Consider the following 12,646-nt stretch of genomic DNA (forward strand, 5'->3'; position numbering starts at 1 on the left):
ACCTAAAACCTCTCTATCTGAAACAGTCATGTTTAAAACACAGCAGCAACATTATGATCTCTGTTGTATGCTGTGTGTCGCGGTCGTACGGGGTCGAACTAGTCGGGTCGGACTCGGGGACTGTCGTGTGGTGGATGTAGCTGCGTGTAGCTGCCGCTTAGCTATTTAGCCTAGCTGATTAGCCTTAGGTTAGCTCGGTTGCTCCGAGCTGAGTGGCCGGGTTCTCGGCCGGCTGACCCGTAGAGTAACCGCCTCATCGCCAAATATGGAAAGTACACTCCCACTAAAATCCAAGATGGCGCAGCTCAAATGCCCATGGTTTGGTCAAAAAACTGACTCCCCGAAACCAATGGGTGACGTCACGGGTTCTACGTCCAAGTCTTATACAGTCTATGGAGGCAAAGAGAGAGACAAAAGGTCACAGGTGTCCTATATAACTTGTTCCTGATTAGGAGGAGCTAGGAGGGACTGGCTCAAGGCTGCACTCAGCAGCTCCACCTAGAGTAGGGGAGAATTCCCCACCACAAAAGGAATCTTGATCCTGTTTGTTCCTTTTTCTTTGTCCTCTGACATTTTAAACAGGGTTGTTTAGCCCAGAGGATGTCAGGCTGGAGTATATTCTCACACTGAACAATGAGACAGAATACAGATATATAGCTATATATTATGTCTGTGTGTGTGAGGATAAGATCAAGTGTTAATGTCTCATATTTCATCTGTAAGAATGTAAGGCTTGATCTGTGAAAAATCTTTTAGTTCTTTGCATCCTGTTGTGTAGCACACACATCTTCAACACAGCAGAGTTGTGTCTCTGCAGATACAGGTGTGAAGGTATCGCTGATATCAGGTGAACTATAAATGAGTTTGGTGAATCTGGATGCAGAGGATGAGGTCTTAGTTTACCTCCCGTGCCAGGCAGACGACAAGAGGAAACCAGCAGAGAACTTTCTCCTCTAGAGGGAGTTTAGTCTCTGCAATAAACTGCTCTATGTGATCGGAGCAGTATACATTATACATAAGATTTAACATGTTGTAGCATGAAAGAGAAAAGCTTATATAAGATATTTCCCCACAGTTTTGTCAGCAATATCAATGTGTGCTATTTGGTATATTATACAGTGGATATAAAAAGTCTACACACCCCTGTTAAAGTGCCAGTTTTTAGACTCCTACCCAAAAAGACTGAGTGCTGAAATAAAATCAAAAGGTGCTTCAACAAAGGATCAGTTTAGGGGTATTCATATTTATTCAACCACATTATTTTAGTTTTTTTTATTTTTACTGTCCCCTAAAAAGCTTTTAGTTTGTTTTTCAATTGAATTGTACAGGTTATAGGTCACATTAAAGGTGAAAAAAGTTATGATTTATCTTGGTCTCATTTTTTTTACATCACAAAAACCTAGAACTTTAACAGGGGTGTGTAGACGTTTTGTATTCACTGCACATTAAAAATATTTGATGAGTTAAATATGGATTCAGTTTCCATTGAAGTGACAGAGAACTCAGAGTTTGACCTAAAAATCCATTTCTATCATCATTTCCATTAAAACTGAGAACTTCCTACATTTAGGATCATTTGAATTTATCATTTCAGTGTTTTATGACTCATTGTCTTTCAAACTGTTTTGTATTTCACAGTTCAGTTAACATCATGTTGGATACAACAGGTCTCTCTCTCTCTCTCTCTCTCTCTCTCTCTCTCTCTCTCTCTCTCTCTCTCTCTCTCTCTCTCTCTCTCTATATATATATATATATATATATATATATATATATATATATATATATATATATATATGTAGAGCTCACAGTCTGTTTTACTGGTTTCCCTCTCAGACTGACCTAAGTCCAGAAGATGAGTGTTTATGTGGAGGAAAAGGAGGACAAAGCAGAGTCTCCAGGATCCAGCTGTCTGTCTGTGAAGAGTGACTGGTCCAAAGAGTTTAATCCTCCACACTTGAGTAATGAACCTGGACCCTCAGACACAAAGTAAGAGAACTGCTACAAACCTGTGAACCCCCAAACTGTGGGCTATAACAGTGTTTAGTGTGTTGAGGTCCTGCAGTTTTCGTCACTGCCTGTAACTGTGGTGTGACACTGCTCTGCAGCCAGAAACATGACAAAGAGGACCCAAATGAGAAACCCCAGGACGGACAGATGAGTGAATTAAAAGTCCTTTTATTTAACTCTATTTAACTCTCTGGAAAAATTCCAGGGGCAGGAAACAAAACTTCAACAACTAAAAACCATCCAAAATGGAGAAAAACCTTCAGAAACAGAAACTCTTATCCAAAACTCAGAAGTCGTTACTGGTGACAGAACAAAATAACAGAGGAAAGTGGAAACAGGAGGCAAATCCAGGACAGTGCACAGGCAGGGAAACAGATGGTCATTTACAACAGGTGACACAGATCAGGGCAGGCAGCCAATCAATGACAGAGAGAAAGAGCAGAGACAGACAGGAAGTAAAATATGAACAGATACACAATGACCAGGGTTTCAAAATAAAACAGGAAAGTACTACCAACACATAAGAAACTGAACAAAAGTCCCGAAAAGTCCAAGGCTTTATAAAGAGTTTAACCAAAGGTCCACAACAGTTCAAAAACCGCTGTCAAGGCGTCCAAATCAGTGCCCTCAGTTGCTGATAGTCACACTAACAGCTGCTGTAGAGTCGACAGAAAGTAAGTTCTTCTTGGTTCTGTTAGCACATCATATAGCACCAAATGTGGATCAATCGGCCGATCAAAATAGTCCCTAAGAAGTGTGTTATTTCCTCCTGTTTGTCTGATAAAAACTACAGACAACAGATTAAGACATTGTCTGTAGTTTTTATCAGACAAACAGATGTCTTAGGAAATTACTGAGCCTTTTTAAAAATTTGTATTTATATAGATTTTCATCTTCAGTCATTTCATGATTACTTGACACAACAGTGTTGTTTATGGATGTCAGTGTGTTGCCTCCATCCTTCAGTATAGTGCTCAGTGCTACATGGTGACATTGCTGCAGGACGTCATCTGAAAGCTTCCAGAATGACTTTGTCCTCAGAGAATTTAACAGTGATTGATGTGATATGAATAAAAATGTGTTTGTGTTTTCAGAGGTCAGGACCACAGACGGAGAGCAGAGTCTCCAGGATCCAGCTGTCTGTCTGTGAAGAGTGACTGGTCCAAAGAGTTTAATCCTCCACACTTGAGTAATGAACCTGGACCCTCAGACACAAAGTAAGAGAACTGCTACAAACCTGTGAACCCCCAAACTGTGGGCTATAACAGTGTTTAGTGTGTTGAGGTCCTGCAGTTTTCATCACTGCCTGTAACTGTGGTGTGACACTGCTCTGCAGCCAGAAACATGACAAAGAGGACCCAAATGAGAAACTCGAGGACAGACAGATGAGTGAATTAAAAGTCCTTTTATTTAACTCAAACTCTGGAAAAATTCCAGGGGCAGGAAACAAAACTTCAACAACTAAAAACCATCCAAAATGGAGAAAAACCTTCAGAAACAGAAACTCTTATCCAAAACTCAGAAGTCGTTACTGGTGACAGAACAAAATAACAGAGGAAAGTGGAAACAGGAGGCAAATCCAGGACAGTTCACAGGCAGGGAAACAGATAGGACGACTAACAAAAGACTCCAGGATGAGAACAGAGACGCCACGAGATGAACCATAGCTGCAAACATGAGCTGAGACACAGACTGACAAAGGAACAGGGGGAGCAACAAGACTTATATACACAGGAGGTCATTTACAACAGGTGACACAGATCAGGGCGGGCAGCCAATCAACAACGGACAGAAACCAGACCAATACAGGAAATAAAATGTGAACAGATACAGGACCAGGGTTTCAAAATAAAACAGGAAAATTCAAAACCAAAACGCAAGAGACCACAACCAAAGTGACATGATTTCAAAAATAGGGAGGTACTACCAACACTTAAGAAACTGAACAAAAGTCATCAAGAGTCCCAGGGGTTATAAAGAGTTTAACCAAAAGTCATAAAGAGTTCAAAAACAGCTGTCAAGGCGTTCAAAACAGTCCCCTTAGGGGCTGATCGTCACAGTAACAGCTGCTGTAGAGTCGACAGAAAGTAAGTTCTTCTTGGTTCTGTTGGCACATCATATAGCACCAAATGTGGATCAAAAATAGTCTGTAAGAAATGTAACATTTCCTCCTTTTTGATGAAAACTACAGACAACAGCTGTCTTAGGAAATTACTGAGCCTTTTTAAAATTTAGTATTTATAAAGATTTTCATCTTCTGTATGAACATTTAATGATTAACTGACACAACAGTGTTGTTTATGGATGTCAGTGTGTTGCCTCCATCCTTCAGTATAGTGTTCAGTGCTACATGGTGACATTGCTGCAGGACGTCATCTGAAAGCTCCCAGAATGACTTTGTCCTCAGAGAATTTATCAGTGTTTGATGTGATATGAATAAAAATGTGTTTGTGTTTTCAGAGGTCAGGACCACAGACTGAGAGCAGAGTCTCCAGGATCCAGCTGTCTGTCTGTGAAGAGTGACTGGTCCAAAGAGTTTAATCCTCCAGACTCCAGTCATGAACCTGAACCCTCAGACACAAAGTAAGAGACTGTTTCTAGTGTAAACTGACCTGAGGATGATTCAGTTATTAAACATGTTTGAAGGAAACAGGGAGACACCAGGGACCAAAGACAGAAATTTGCACACACACTCTTTTCACCAGATTTATAAAGCAGAGCTTTCTCATGTTTAATCAGTCTCAGTCACTGTGAGAGTTGGTGTATGAGTCAGAGTCTGTAGACCTGTCAATGAAAAGAAGGACAAAGAAGAAACACAGTGTCTCCACGTTGGAGGTTGCACTTTAATGATTTTCACGTCTGAGCCTTTAACAGCTTCTAGACATACCCAGAACCAAATCTGGATATTTGTTCTCAACAAGCAACAGAACATTTAGTCTCAGCTCAGGTCTGCTGCTAAAATCATTTGTTGTCAGGTTTCTGGGATTTAATGACTATTGGAAAGGAGCAGAATGTCCTCACACTGGATTGTAGCTCCCAAAAAAGTTTGATCAGACTGAAAAAGGAAACGCTTTGACCCTACAGGGTCTTCATGAGCTAAATGGCGAACATGACAACGAGCTGAGAGGACTCAATACATCATCAAGATAAAATATATTATCAGAGCCTGAAAGAATCCCAACAATCTCACAGTAATCCACCCAAAACATCCAAGAGTATCTCAATAAGTTCAAATATTTGTTGGCAAAATGTATAAGATATGAAATATGAGAGAAAGATGCAGAACAAGAGCTGGACTGCAGACAGTCAGAGCAGCACTGTACAAAGTAAGACTGTAAGATCTGTCTGCTCATGTCATCATCTCTGAAAACAGGACCTGTGGTTTGATACACAGTCATTTGTTCTATCATACAGCATTGGCATTTAAGATGATCATAAATACCACAAAATGAAAAAGCTTTTCTTTGCTTGTCTTTAGTTTTTAAGCAGCTGATGAAAGTAATGAGCAGATTCTCAGATTCTCTTTCTTTAGTCTGACATTGTTTCTTCTGTGTCAGCAGATTTTCAGCAGATAGTGGTCTGCAGGAGGTTTTAGATGAACATAAGATCAGTCTGAGGAGGAGATGTGAACGTGTGACTGAAGGAACTGATGGAACAGGAAGTGAAACCCTCCTCAACAGGATCTACACTGAGCTCTACATCACAGAGGGACAGAGTGAAGAGGTTAATACCCAACATGAGGTGAGGCAGCTGGAGACAGCTTCCAAAATGGAGACCCTCCATGACGCTCCAATCAAGTGCCACGACATCTTTAAAGCCTTACCTGACCAACAGAGACGCATCAGAGTCGTTCTGACCAACGGCGTCGCTGGCGTTGGAAAAACCTTCTCAGTGCAGAAGTTCACTCTGGACTGGGCAGAGGGCTCTGAAAACCAAGACATCAGTCTGCTGGTTCTGCTTTCGTTCAGGGAGCTGAACCTGATCAAAGATGAGCAGTACAGTCTTTTCATGCTGCTCCACGTTTTCCATCCAACATTAAAGAAGGTCACAGCAGAGAAGCTCGCTGTCTGTAAAGTGTTGTTCATCTTTGACGGCCTGGATGAAAGCAGACTTTCACTGGATTTCAGCAGCAGGGAGGTCGTGTCTGATGTCTCACAGAAGTCATCTGTCAATGTGCTGCTGACAAATCTCATCCAGGGGAATCTGCTTCCCTCGGCTCTGGTCTGGATAACTTCCCGACCTGCAGCAGCCAATCAGATCCCTCCTGCATGTGTTGACAGGGTAACAGAGGTACGAGGCTTCACTGACGCCCAGAAGGAGGAGTACTTCAGAAGGAGATCCAGTGATGAAGAGCTGTCCAGAAGAATCATCTCACACATCAAGACATCCAGGAGCCTCCACATCATGTGTCAGATCCCAGTCTTCTGCTGGATCTCTGCTACAGTTCTGGAGCACATGTTGACCACAGAGCAGAGAGGAGAGCTGCCCAAGACCCTGACTGACCTGTACTCACACTTCCTGCTGGTTCAGACAAAGAGGAAGAAGCACAAATATAATGAGGGACATGAGATGAGTCCACAGGAGCTGATGAAGGCTGACAGGGAGGTTCTTCTAAAGCTGGGGAGGCTGGCGTTTGAACATCTGGAGAAAGGAAACATCATGTTCTACCAAGAAGACCTGGAGCAGTGTGGTCTTGATGTCACAGAGGCCTCGGTTTACTCAGGAGTTTGTACAGAGATCTTTAAAAGAGAGAGTGTGATCTTCCAGAAAACAGTCTACTGCTTTGTTCATCTGAGCATTCAGGAGTTTCTGGCTGCAGTCTACATGTTCAACTGTTACGAAGAGAGGAAGGTGCTGATGACTTTCCTGGGACAAGACTACAAACACTGGGACTCAAAACCTTTTATCAGGAAAACTTTAAGGCATTTTGGAAACAATAATAAAAGCTACCCATCGCTCGATGTCCTCCTGAAGGACGCCATGAAGAAATCCCTCCAAAGTAAAAATGGCCATCTGGACCTGTTTCGCTTTCTTCATGGCCTCTCTCTGGAGTTAGGAGGACTTAGGAGGCCTTCTGGGTCAGACAGAGAACAGACCAGAAATCATCCAGAGAGCAATCAACAACCTGAAGAAGATGAACAGAGATGTTATCTCTCCTGACAGAAGCATCAACATCTTCCACTGTCTGATGGAGATGAACGACCGCTCAGTACATCAGGAGATCCAAGAGTTCCTGAAGTCAGAGAACAGGTCAGAGAAGAGACTCTCTGAGATCCACTGTTCAGCTCTGGCCTACGTTCTGCAGATATCAGAGGAGGTTCTGGATGAGTTGGACCTGAAGAACTACAACACATCAGAGGAGGGACGACGGAGACTGATCCCAGCTGTGGGGAACTGCAGAAAAGCTGTGTAAGTCCAGACATGACCTTTATCATTATCAGTCAGTGTATATTAGTAGTTTAGTTTTTCATATATACACAGTATGAAATTATTCTCATTATTCTCATAATAGTTTTATAATCTTTAGGTCAGCTGTATGTTTTTCTGGAGACATTTTACATGTTGTGTTTGTCAAATGTCGATGTTTCAGTTGGTTGTGATTATTGCTGTTAATTTTTTCTGTTGATTTATTTTTAACTGTTAGATTCTACATTCATTTATTCATCTATTCATGTTATTTTGAGTGTTTTTGTTTTCATGTATAAATCAAATTTACGGTTCAGGTGATCTAACTCTACTGAAGATATAATTGTGAATATTATCTTCCATTTCTGCCAATAGATCCCCCTAAATCCTCCACACTGCTCCTTTAAAGTCTTTACATATTTTGTGTTAAATAAGACAGAAGCAGGTGTTTTCTCTCCTGGTGTAGAGGAGAGTAGTATCAGGAAACACACACCTTCAGTCAAGAACAGAGGTCTGAATATATCAGAGCACAATAGGAGAATTCAGTATTCTTCTACACTTATACACAAGTCATTTCTTACAGTGTAGTTGTGTTAGGAGGAGACCATATCACAGTCAGTGTGGACCACAGGAAGGACGACTGCCACCAAAGACTCTTTAAATCAATGTGTGACATCTGACTATTTGTTGAAGTCAAGAAATGTGAATTTGTCCTTTAATGTTGTTTAATGACACAAAGTTCAGGAGGAAGAAGGTCATGTAAAACCTTCAATGATGAAGAGGATTTGAGTCCAACATGTCTGATTTGATCTTTATCTTCTAATTCCAGACTGACTGAGCTCAGCAGCATGTTATGAATCTGTGTTGACATGAATAGTTGTATGAATGTTGTGGTGACATTTGGATGATGTGTGTAGAAGGCTGACATTATGATGATCCACAATAAGAGAAGGACAAAGTCCCTCTGCTCATGTTAGTGAAAGCTCATTGATTAGGACATATCTGATTGAATTAGAAATGATTTTCATCCACATGATTTATTCTTTATTCAGATTGAGTTCCTGCAGTTTGTCAGAGATCAGCTGTGCTTCTCTGGCCTCAGCTCTGAAGTCCAACCCCTCCCATCTGAGACACCTGGACCTGAGTGACAACAAGCTGCAGGATTCAGGAGTGAAGCTGCTGTGTGGTTTTCTGGAGAGTCCACACTGTAGACTGGAGACTCTGAGGTCAGTTCACTGTCTGTTACTGTTGTAGATCTAATATCTTTAATCCACAACTGATCCTGGTTTATCTTCATCCAGAACTTGAATCCATTCATCTTCAATGAATGAATGAATGAATGAGATTTGAAATAGTGGTTGTTCCATATTGTAACTTTTTCTTATCTCAGACTAAGAATTATTCCTTCAGTTTCACTTCATTTCAGTTGTCATGAATAATGTCTGTTGACTTGAATGAAACCTTCAGAACTCACACACTCTTATTTGTCACAGTCAGCAGACTAATGATTTCTAAATGAAGTGTAGAAAATGTCCAGTGTTGTTCAAAGTCCATTTTTACCACAACAATATACAGAAGATCCTCAGAACTAATATTTGTACAAATCAATTGAAAAACACTTGCTGAAGAAGTTAATTTCAATGGTCAGGACTAATGTCAGTTCTTCTGTGTGTGTGTGTGTGTGTGTGTGTGTGTGTGTGTGTGTGTGTGTGTGTGTGTGTGTGTGTGTGTGTGTGTGTGTGTGTGTGTGTGTGTGTGTAAATTGTGGTCTTTTCTCATTGTGTTGAATTGACTTTTTAAATGTGTTAAGGAGCAAAGACTTAAAGGACCACACTGTTGGTTTGACATGTTTCAGTCCATTAACTGCAAATCTTGTATTGTAAAGCGTCGCTGGGTGTTTGGAAAGACACCAACAAATACAATGTATTATTATTATTATTATTATTATTATCATCGGTAGTATCGGTATTAAATTGTGTGTATGTGACTTTACTTGTCCATTAAATCCATCTGTAATTTGGGATCAAATAGTTGTTGTTCAGTTGAATATGTGTTTAGTTGTGGATTTCCTGAGCTGATCTGCAGGATAGAGACCAGGACCAAGCAAGACATTTTTCCTGGATCAGAACTGAATATTTGAAGTTTGATCCATTTCAGTGGTGAATCAAAGTCAGTTTTTAGTCCAACATGTCTGATTTGATCTTTATCTTCTAATTACAGACTGACTGAGCTCAGCAGCATGTTATGAATCTGTGTTGACATGAATAGTTGTATGAATGTTGTGGTGACATTTGGATGATGTGTGTAGAAGGCTGACATGATGATCCACAATAAGAGAAGGACAAAGTCCCTCTACTCATGTTAGTGAAAGCTCATTGATTAGGACATATCTGATTGGATTAGAAATGATTTTTATCCACATGATTTATTCTTTATTCAGATTGAGTTCCTGCAGTTTGTCAGAGATCAGCTGTGCTTCTCTGGCCTCAGCTCTGAAGTCCAACCCCTCCCATCTGAGAGATCTGGACCTGAGCTACAATGAGCTGCAGGATTCAGGAGTGAAGCTGCTGTGTGGTTTTCTGGAGAGTCCACACTGTAGACTGGAGACTCTGAGGTCAGTTCACTGTCTGTTACTGTTGTAGATCTTATATCTTTAATCCACAACTGAACCTGGTTCATCTTCAGTTCTTTTTACTCCCACATCTGTCACTTCTCACACACAGTTCTACATCAAACTTTGGACAGATTTGTGCTTTTTCACACAGTTTAACTACTTGAGCGATTGGACTAACTAACTTTTTTTTTTAATTTCAAGTTTGAGCAACAAGAGGAGCCCTGAGCTTTGCTCTCTTATTCATTTTTCACATTATCTAAACAACTGATATCTGTACGTCTTCAGCAAAGTCTCTTGATTCTCACTGAGAAGAAAGTGCAGCACTGTGAACTTTTTTTCTTTCCATTTTAAATGTTAAGAAATTCAAACTATCTTCTGTTTCAGGATGCAGTTCATTAATTTGACAATATAATACAAAAACTTTCTTTTTTCCCCAAGTTCCCAAAGCAAAACATTTCAGTTACTATCATTTTTTTGCCATTTTCATCATTGCTTTAGCAGTTACTTTCAGGTTTCAGATTCCAGTTTCCTTCAGCTTTCAGCATTCACACACATTATCATCAGGAAATGCATTTTCTAAACATCACCCACACTCTGACTGCCATCACTGAAAAATCTCCCAGAAAACTTCTTTCAACCTCTTTTCATTTTCACAGTTACCAACCTTCAGGGATAATTTATATCTGTATATCAAACAGCAGAGAAATGTGTCCTCTCTCACTCAGTGTTACACTCATTGTGGCATGACCTACAGTCAAGTCAGTCTGCTTTAAGTGCAGAGAGTGCTGACCAAAACTCCCATAGCCTGCCATGTTACACTGAGCTTCAGGCCTTGTCATGAACAGAGATGATGGGAGTATTTTACCCTTGTATGGTGTTTGGGCCGGTGGGACCCGTTTGAGCAGAGGGACAAAATCCCTCTGCTCATTCAAGATTCAAGATTCAAAAGGTTTATTGTCATTTGCACAGTACAAAGCAGCTGTTCACACTATATACACTATATATAATGAAATGCTTTTTTCGCCACTCTCCCTTCACACATTGCTATATAAAAAAAGTTGATCTTACAAAAGTAATAGTAAAAGATATAGTAAAAGAAATAGCAGCTACATAAAAAAGAAAAAGAAAAAAAGAGGTAAATGCAATAGTAGCTGAAATATGTACAGATATAATTTAAAAAGAGAGAACACATTAAGGTGCCAAACAAAGAGTAATGCAAAGAGTAACGTAGTAGTGTCCATATAAAGTGACCGGTAGTTAAAGTGATTATGTGCGTATGTGTGTGTGTGGTGTCTCACACTCCTGTAATGCCTCACTGAAGGCAGGAGTGTGCAAAGACTGTGCTGTGGGTGTGTATTGTCCTTTATGATGTTGTGGCCCTTCCTTACGACCCTGCTGGTGTAAATGTCCATGAGTGATAGGAAGGCTACTCCAGAGATGTGCTGTGCAGTCTTTATCACTCTCTGCAGAGCCTTCCTGTCCTGAACAGAGCTGGCTCCTTGCCACACCGTGATGGAGCTGGTTATGACTTCATGTTAGTGAAAGCTCATTGATTAGGACATATCTGATTGGATTAGAAATGATTTTTATCCACATGATTTATTCTTTATCCAGATTGAAGCGCTGCAGTTTGTCAGAGATCAGCTGTGCTTCTCTGGCCTCAGCTTTGAAGTCCAACCCCTGCCATCTGAGACACCTGGACCTGTGGGGAAACAACCTGCTGCATTCAGACCTGAAGGATCTGTCTGATCTTGTGAAGAGTCCAGGCTGTAGACTGCAGACTCTGAGGTCAGTAGAGGGTTGGATTCAGTCCATGCTGCTTTCATAAGTACTGTCCTAAACACAGTTTGTATCAAAGCAAAGATCCAGTGTCTCCTGTAAACCTCCAACCTTCTCAGTGGCTGCTTTCCTCATTGAAGCTGAGGAGAATGGTGACAGGCTTCAGGATTGGACAGAAAAACAGAGAGACAGAGAGCAGTCAGCCAATCAGATCAGCCACAAGCTTGTTGTGATCGTGTGTTTGAGTTGATGTGAAGACGACTGTTGTTGTGTTCGAATCTACAGGAAGTAGAGCAGGGTTACAGCTGACAGCCTCACAAGATGTGTAGAGACATCATCATTATCTGCCGCTTATCCGGGGCCGGGTCGCGGGGGCAGCAGTCTAAGCAGGGACGCCCAGATTTCCCTCTCCCTGGCCACTTCCTCCAGCTCCTCCGGGGGAACCCCGAAGCGTTCCCAGGCCAGCCGAGAGACATAGTCCCTCCAGTGTGTCCTAGGTCTTCCCCGGGGCCTCCTCCCGATGAGACATGCCCGGAACACCTCCCTAGGGAGGCGTCCAGGGGGCATCCTGAATAGATGCCCGAGCCACCTCAACTGGCCCCTGTGGAGGAGCAGCGGCCGCACTCCAAGCTCCTCCCGGATGACCGAGCTCCTCACCCTATCTCTAAGGGAGCGCCCAGCCACCCTGCGGAGGAAACTCATCTCGGCCGCTTGTATTCGAGATCTTGTCCTTTCGGTCATGACCCAAAGCTCATGTCCATAGGTGAGAGTAGGAACGTAGATTGACCAGTAAATTGAGAGCTTCACCTTTCGGCTCAGCTCCTTCTTCACCACGACGGA

The 12,646-nt window shown here is 41.6% G+C and overlaps 1 pseudogene; it reads left to right on the top strand.

Annotated features, from left to right (window-relative positions):
- The first annotated feature begins 1,852 nt into the window (after nucleotides 1–1,852).
- LOC121188925 lies at nucleotides 1,853–11,810 on the top strand (annotated as a pseudogene).
- The last annotated feature ends 836 nt before the right edge of the window (nucleotides 11,811–12,646 follow it).

This window comes from Toxotes jaculatrix, chromosome 10 (genome assembly GCF_017976425.1).
Source record: "Toxotes jaculatrix isolate fToxJac2 chromosome 10, fToxJac2.pri, whole genome shotgun sequence".
Taxonomy (NCBI): Eukaryota; Metazoa; Chordata; class Actinopteri; family Toxotidae; genus Toxotes; species Toxotes jaculatrix.